The sequence below is a fragment of the Marmota monax genome, unplaced genomic scaffold (assembly GCF_021218885.2).
Source record: "Marmota monax isolate L192 unplaced genomic scaffold, Marmota_monax_Labrador192_F-V1.1 WCK01_AAM20220418_F8-fsc00007, whole genome shotgun sequence".
Taxonomy (NCBI): domain Eukaryota; kingdom Metazoa; phylum Chordata; class Mammalia; order Rodentia; family Sciuridae; genus Marmota; species Marmota monax.
In genome coordinates this window covers 28,385,690-28,394,438 of record NW_026692781.1, presented here as the reverse complement: position 1 = coordinate 28,394,438, position 8,749 = coordinate 28,385,690, and the positions used below count along the sequence as shown (strand labels likewise).

At 37.5% G+C, this 8,749-nt stretch overlaps 1 protein-coding gene across 2 annotated transcripts in view; it reads left to right on the top strand.

Moving 5' to 3' along the window:
• The first annotated feature begins 1,135 nt into the window (after window positions 1–1,135).
• The window catches only part of Stk17b (serine/threonine kinase 17b), a 32,324-nt gene continuing 24,710 nt past the window's right edge, over window positions 1,136–8,749 (top strand). The window contains exon 1 of one of the 2 annotated variants that reach the window (XM_046447389.2): window positions 1,136–1,414. The gene's annotated coding sequence lies outside the window, so the exon portion shown is untranslated. Of the gene's footprint in view, window positions 1,463–8,749 lie in introns of both variants that reach the window. The other variant, XM_046447388.2, reaches the window with a different exon arrangement.

Below are 8,749 nucleotides of genomic sequence, written 5' to 3'. Positions count from 1 at the left end.
GATGATTCCCCCAATAGTTTTCTACAACTATTGAAAATGTAACCAGGAACAGCTCGGGAGGCTGATACAGGAGGATGGCAAGTTCAAAGCCAGCCTCAACAATTTAGAGAGACCCTGTCTCACCAAAAAAAAAAAAAAAAAAAAAAAAAGTTGGGGGGAACCAGGATAGAATGTGGTTCAGTGATTAAGCACCCCTGTGTTCAGTCTCTGGTACCCAAAACAAACAAAACAAATTATATATACGTATATATAGATGAAACGATATTCTCCACCTGACAAAATTAACAGGATACACACACACACACACACACACACACACACACACATATATATATATTGCAACCAATTGCAGATCATATTTATGTTTATGAATAGTATGTATAACCTAGGATCTTTTACATATGTAAAACCAACTATGTCTTGCACAGAACTTCAACTTTTTCACTGTCTTCAAGAGGTAACAGAACCTGAGTGGTTTGCTATGGGCTTTCATTTTTTTTTCATTAGCATCATACATGAAAATCAGCAATACATCCTATTATATGGACCCTCTCTACACTGCCTTCAGCCAATGTGTCAGGACACCATTTGGTGGAGCGAACTTAAGCAGAGGGGCCCAGTTTCCACAAATCCCCAAGCGATGTTGATGTTCCAAGAACTTCTGCCAAGATGCAGCAAACTGGACTCTCCACTTGAAGGGTAGATTCAGGTCATAAGGAAGATAATCCGAAAGAGTCAGAAACAGGTCTTTTGTAGGCACAGAAGTTTGGTAGCGACTTGCACGCACCTGGGACAAAATTTGCTTCTACCACTGTCCGGTTATTCACACCTTGTGGAATGACCAGACTGAATGTGGGAAGAGGTGCATTCAGAGTTACAGGACTGCGCGTGGCCTCAGCGAACCGCCTCACCCTTCCTGGGCTGCAGACACCCAAGCTCAACACCTGCTTGTAGGGCCGCCCAGCCACAGGGCTGTCGGGTGCGGGCCACGCCCTCTCACCGCTGGGTCCCGCCCCTCAGCACGCGCCGCTGGCTGGCTGGCGCCCCGCCCGTCACATGGCAGCCCCACCCTCCGCGCACGCTCCGGTTGGCTCTCCCGACCCAGGGGGTGGGATCTAGCAAACTGCTCTGCCCCAGACGCTGCTGCAGTTTTCAAACCTCAACTGTAAACTTCGGTCCCCTTCTTCACCACGGTCGCCGCGAGTCACTTCGAAGGGAACCAGTTCACAAGTGTTGACCTCTGTCTGGAATAGTAAGCGTGGACTCTGCCAAGTTCCGAGTTACCCGGCGCCTCACCTGCTAGAGCTGGAGAACGCGTCCAGTTGCCGCCACCCGCGTGGAGCGGGACGGGAGCCCAGGGACCGGAGCCCCCTCCAAGGGGGCAGCCTGGAGAGAGCCTGCTGCGTCCGGAGCGGTCAGTGTACTGCGCCTCGCGGGTCCGCGGTCCAGCCGGGATTGAGGGGTGAGCTAAGATTGCGCCTCCGAACCCCTGAATCGGTTCAGAGACCCCGGAGCGGGTCGAGACTCTGGAGGGGTCCCAGCGTTGTGGCCGGGGGTCTTGGGTCTTCCCGGAATCCGGCCTTGCGGAGATGGGCTCGGAACTGCCGCCCCCTGCCCCGCGCCGGCCCCGCGGCTACGGGCCCCTCTCCACATTCGGGCTGGTGTCCTGCGGCAGTTTGCAACGAGTGCTCCCCGGGGGGCGGCCGGGTCCTCTGACCCGCTTCCCAATCCCGGGGGCACTTGTGCGTGCGGTCGGCCTGCCCCACCCCCGGCACCGTGGCCCCTCGGGGGTCGCCACGCGGCGGGCCCACCCGCGCCCCTTCCACGTCCCGTTGACGTGGTCCTCCGAATTCCCCTCGAGTTCCCTTCGTAGTGTCAGCACAGGACGTGTTCATGTCTGCGCTGGGGGACACGTCATGTCCACAGCTGTCTGTCGTGAGGAGAAAGTTTGTGCTCATCTCTGGGGCATTTTCAGTCATCGCTTCTGAACAATTTTTTTAAATCAGTGAATAGAGGACAAGAAGAACTGCAGCTGTTTCAGTTACTTTTCAGTAATCAGCTCTTACTTGAATGCCCTGGAAACACTTTGTGTACAAGACTAATCCTTAAACTACATCTACACGACGGCCACGATTTTGACATTTACCCAGGCTCTTTGTTTTATTGTAGGTAAAAGCGCTTCATTTGCATTCCCTCAGAGGACTAGATAAATGGAGACAAAGTTGAAAGAAACTTTATTGCCAGCTGGTAGCTGGTATTAAATTTTCCTGTCTATCTGTGTTGGGACTACAGACACTCAGACATGACTTTGCATTTTGAAATTAAGAAGAAAAATGCTTTTAAAGAGTCCAACCATAATACTGATCAGATTTCAATAATATTTGAATACATCAGGTTTTTGTATCACATTCACCAATTGTTTAGCAGAGGTGATGTTTACATCCATGGTAATAATGAATGATTAGGTGAACCTTGCAGGGATGTATGATATGGTGTGGTCTGTCAAGTCTATGCGAATGTGTGTGCTGAAACGCAGAGTCTGTAGAACTGACTGGGCAAGTAGTGTATGTAACCTGGCATTTTGAACCCAGGAGCACAGTTTTATTACAGGAAAAGATAATTTCTCATAGGTCCAGCATTCTGCAGTTTTATGGTGAACTGTCTAGAAGTAGTTTTCAGCAACTTCTTAATGTGTGTTTTATAAATTTTAAACCACACATATATAAAGTTGTATATTTTTAAAAAGGCATCTGAGCAGATGCTGAATTTTTAAGGAAATTTCTAATACTTAATAGTTGGAGTTATTAATAGCTGCTTTATTTTTAGGATGCACATTGTGCATGTTAGATCATTTTTCTAAAATATTACAATAAAATATGTTTACTTGCATGGCAATATGTTTGAGTTATAATAAAAGCAAAGTTTCTGTTATTGTTTGGAAATCTTTTTAGTGTGTGGATAGAGTAATTTCAGTTTCCTCTTGAGATTATTGTATAGTGAATTACAAGTTGGTTAAGATAGAATCAGTTTTTAGGAAACTAGAGACTTGACTGATCACTGTCTGCATATTAATAACAAATTTGAAGAGACAAATTTGACAGACATTTGTAGCAGATATTTCTAATCAAACAATTTTATTTTTAAGCTTACACTGACAGTATTTTACTAGTAAACATTTAAACATAATTTTGGAAACTTTGTTTTGAAGCTGTTTACAATTAAAAGGGAGAATTTCCTTATCAAAATTTCTATTTTAATCCTGAAGACTCAATTTAAAACCCAGAATCAATTAAATCAAATACTGATTCTTTCACTTAGTCTTGAAATTATTTCAAAAATTCACGTGTGGTATATTGTAGAGCACATTTCCTGTATGTAAAATTGGCAGATGAGAACAGTGCTCTTGACCTAACTACTATTTTTGTGGTGCCCAGAATCAAACCCAGGACCTTGTTCATGTTCAGCAAATAGCTCTGCCACTGAGCTGCATCCCTATCCCTTGACCTTGACCTACTACTTTTAAAGGTTTTTTGATTGATTCTTGGTTGTTTTGTTTGCTTTTGTTTTTAGAATTCTTTTGAATTTATTGTATCACAAACATCAATAGTCATTTAAGTACTACCTTTCTATTTGGAAGAACTTAAAATGTATTCTGTTGCTTTCATTTTTCATAATATCGAGGACAAAATTCAGTGGTTTTATTTTTAAGTAGTTTATTTTTATCTACATATGTTGTAATGTTGAAATTTTCAAGGCATACTTTGTTAAATTTTTTCTTTATTTATCCTTTTCCCAAAAATATTTAACTCAAACTTCACTGCTTTTTAAAGCATGAAGTTAATTTCTTTTAATATTTATGTGCAACATGTCTTGGTTCATCCCTTACCCTTTTCAACTACTCCAAAAGGGGGCGTTAGTTATGCATTAAGCATTGAAGAATTTAAGCAGTGAGATAGTAGTTGCCTCTTTAATCCTTAAAGGATCAGATTCCATTTTGCATTCTGATGGTTACTGAATAAACAGTACTTCAGTGATGCCATTGAGTAAACAGTAATTTATTTTACAACAGAAACCTAATTTTCCATTTGATGAATGACAAGCACTATGTTTGTTGGCCCACTCTATTTCCGTTTTTTTTCAATGTCTTATCCTAGTTTACAATTATAGGATTTAATTCTTTTTCTGAAGGTGGGAAGAGACAGCATCAGGCCTTACTGTCTTGGCACGGTGTCAGGCTGCCTGGGGTTGTTCCCTGGGATTTCAGCCCTTGGATAGTATACACTAGATTGGTTGGACTAGAGTCAGTCTAGTTGGTTTTCCATTGTGATTTTCAGGGGATTAAATTCTTGAATTCTACTTTGTGTTTAATAGTTAAAAGCAAACAACAACCTGTTACTAGAATACATATAAGGAATACACCTTCCTTGAAATTGAAAACCATTATCATTTCATCCTTCAAACAATGCCTTTACTGCCAATCTAAGGCTAATTAAAAATGGATCCTCTGCCATACAGCAGAAAGTTCTGCCTTTACTTTTGATGGATGCTATGTAATTAAATTGCCAGGTTCCTCTTTTTCCTAGGAACAACTGGGTTTCAGTAAATGCCCATGTAGACAGGAAGAGTTGGTTCCCTGCAATCTTGTGGTTTGCCTTGCTTTCCATTGCCTTTCAGATTTACTTCACGAAAATTGAGATTTATCACTCTTTGATAGCACAAGTGTCTGAATTTACTGATTGAAGTATTTCTTAAACTATTGATGTTCTTAGCTGAAGTAGTTATTTACATAAAAACAGGGAGTCACATAGTCTGGAAAGACTGATAGATAGGAAATAAATGCTCTGTTGGCATCATATTGCAGTATATGATATAAATAATTTTGTGGATATCCTGTTTTGGCCTGAAATTCTATAATAGCAATTTTAATGTTTCTTATTTTATTTAGTTAAACATTGAATTAAGCAAAGATGAGCTGTGTTTGCATCTCCAGTACTAATTTCAGGATAGATCGCAACCCCTGAAAATATGAGATGTACTTAAAATTTTATTCTGCTATATTTTATATTTATAGTTCATATAATTCTATTGATCAAACATTTTTTAAAAATTCCCACCAGGTACCAGACACCACCTGGTAATTTCTATTTGCTTAGGCACAGAAATAAAAGGCTGTTGTCCCTTTAGACACTAAACATAATTGCAGTCTAAGGTGTTAAGAGGTTAAGGAGTATGCCAAGGTCGTCTTATTTGAGGCATAAAGGAAAGACATTTAAATCAACCTGTGGATTTTTAGGCAAAGTGTCCTGGGAGGAGTATGGATAAAAAGAATTAGTCATTTAAGGAAATGTAGAAAGGGAGTTTCAGGCAGAGAAGTATAATCTAATTGGGGGGGGGGAGGGAAACGAGACTGGAGTGCAGCAGGAAACAATGGCAGTGTATACTTGGCTTCAAGAGCCTTGAGTGTTATTGTATAAGGGTTTTAGCTTACAGATGCTGAGCAGCTAATGAAGGAATCAAAGCAGACAATTAATTCTCTAGATGTTTTTATTGTATATTGCAAATTTTATTTTCATAAAACTTTGTTATTCGATAACTTTGAAGTGATTTTCATGATGAGTATTTTTTAAATAGAGCTGTTTAGAGGTTTATGATGGATTGTTTGTCTTGCCTTTGATCACATCATATTTGCTTTCTCCATTCAAATAAGATAAGACTTAGATCAAACTTAACATGTCTTCATGTTTCTTTCTTTACCAATCCATATCTTCATTCTTATTGTAACTATTGTAGTGTGAATTAATGAAAAAAATCTTTTGAATATAAGTGTGAAGCACCATTATTAATAGTAGAGCTGTATAATTAAAATCTTAATTGTGTCTTACCTTCTTTTACCCTTTTATGGTAAAAAAGCACTCATTATGTCTATAATTGTGTACAGACACAAATTTTATTAAATGTCCCTTCAGATTTAAATTGGTAGAGCCTGATAAAATGTTATGAAATGGATTTCAAATGGAGTAAAACATATTGCTAATTAAAATCAGTTATAGAATCTGTGAACTGTGGTAAAAGACAAGAAAATGTGGATTGGATTATTTGTTGAAATTGAGAGAATTTGATGGGGGAATTTAGAAGATGTAAAAGCTGATAGTTTTGGGGTGTCTTATATGAAGGGCAGCCAGATATTTTGAAAGGTTTGGAAGACAGAGGTGACATTCATGCTTCACTATATGCAAAACTGGCCAAAGGAGGAGAAATGGAAAAAATATCTAGGCTGTGACAACTGGTTCAAGACAAGTAAATAGAAGGAAGATGAACTTAAGAAATGGAATTCAGATACTTAAAGCAATTTGTATATATTAGCAATAAGTAGATGAGTTGAGCATTCAGTTTTCAGAAATGTGCTTTCTTTTTCTGAGACATAGCTTGTGTTCCAGCATATTCAGAGCCAGAGTGAAGTGTATCACAATACCCAAAATACTTTTTGTATTGACACTTATTTAAAAAACTGCTCTTGCCCAACACTGTTTTCAGCTACATCTGTAGTCATACAAATGCCTGTAACATATTCATCTATCATAATAACCAGTAGTACATATAAGTGCTAAGAATCTGTTAGGGTAAAAAATTAAACACACACACATCTAGTTTTAGGAAATTTGATTAAGTAGATTGATTAATAATTACTATTTAAATTATCATTACTAATTTTAATCACAAAAATTAATCTAAGCTCCTTTTTCTCCTAATATAACTAAAAATAATAGGATTTGTCAAACTTAATTTCATCAGTATATTTGGATATCACATTTTGAGTTTGTTTTTTGGGGTCCCAGGATAAGTCTGAATTTTCATAAGTAATATTCTTAATAAATTCAAGGGTCTCAAGATTACCAGTTGTGATTCATATTCATTTTATAGAATAATAGCTATCAGTTAATTCAAAATTTACTCAGTGTTTTTTTCTGGGCAATTTTGCTTAGAGCATAGACGCTAAACATATACCCTAAATTCTCGTATGGACTCTGCATGAGAACTGACCTAAGATTTAGATAACAAATACCATTAGCTACTTGTCAATGCAGGAAAAAGTAGAGGTCTTTAAGAACCCAATATATGATGGCTCTTGAACTGCAGGCTGTGTAAACCTTTTATATGGAAGTAGATACCTTTTGGTGTTACAAATGGGTAAGATGCTGCATTTGTCTGTTGATATATTCACAGCAATCTTTTTTTCCATAAGGAAGAATTTATCACTTAAATTATTGAGTTAAGTATTAATGTTTTAGTTTTAAAACATATTCACTCTTATATAATGTGAAGAGAGTCATAGCCATCTTTTTTTTACCCAAAAGTATCTTTTTATTGATTATTAAGGTAGTATCAGTGTAGATAATTTAAACATAGGAAAGTATAAATACTGCTCATAATCTCACCAAATATGACCACTATAATATTGTGCTATAGTTTTCCAATGTTCTTCTGTTTGCATTTATATTTTACGTATAGATTTATATTATATATAAAATTTTCTGTTTTTATTTTTTCACTTAATGGGTTAATAGTCTTTGAAAGCATACTTTTTGTTGAACATATAATATTCTATTTTGGTTTACTTAACTATTTTCTTATTAACTGGACTTTGGTGTTCATGAGTTTAAACTTCTGAAGCATTTTTTTGTTTTTTTTTTTGCTATTATAAGTCATGCTTAATTGAACACAAATATTTGACTACATCTAAAACCATATTGGCATACATTCTTGAAAACTAAAAACAGAAAGTGGCTTATCATAAAATATATCTTAGTTCTACTAGAGTTCTTATGAATGGATCACTTAGGAACCAATGTATTTCAACATAAGGTAAACCTCCTAGAAGCCAGAATCTAGATGAGACAAAAATCTAGAATCAAGAACCAGTGCTACTCTTGTTTCTGTGATTGAATTTGTCATGTTCATCATTGATGAATAGTATTGGGAATGTAGCCCAAATATATCCATAACACAGTCATTTCCTTTTTTTTTTCTGTATATGTGTGTATGATGTAAGTGTGATCATAAGGATATGTAGGACTTTTCATTTAGGTGTAAAATTCTAAGATCCCAAAGACAATCTGGAGAAAGAAAAGAAAAACCTAAACTGATTGAGCACAGAAATTGATACTCATTTTAACTTTTCAGAGAATGATATGTGACCAATAAAACTGAGTGTCACAACTATGATGATACAAAATAGTTAGTCAAAGCAGCAGATAAGCTGGGCGCAGTGGCACACACCTGTAATCCCAACAGCTGAGAAGGCTGAGAAGGAGGATCGTGAGTTCAAAGCTAGCCTCAGCGACATAGTGAGGCCTTAAGTAACTCAGAGAGACCCTGTGTCTAAATAAAATACAAAAAAAGGATGTGGGATGTAGCTCAGTGATTAAACAACCCTGGGTTCAATTCTCAGTACAAAAAACAAAATCAAATAAAGAAAAAGAAAATAAAAGGAGTTTTAAGAGTGGAGTTTAGACTAACTTGAGGTGAGAGTTTTGTATATGGAATCAGTACAGCTGCTCAACAATGGAAAGGTACTCTGTAGAGAATATCTTTATGTAGAATGTTATTTTTTTCTAATGGAACAGTCATAATATGCTATCATTGCTAGCACACAGCAATGTCATTCCATAGGATTTCATCATATTTTGATTTTCATTTTTAGAGCTCTGCAAGATATTATCATCCATTGTTTTGGAGGGGTATAGGAATT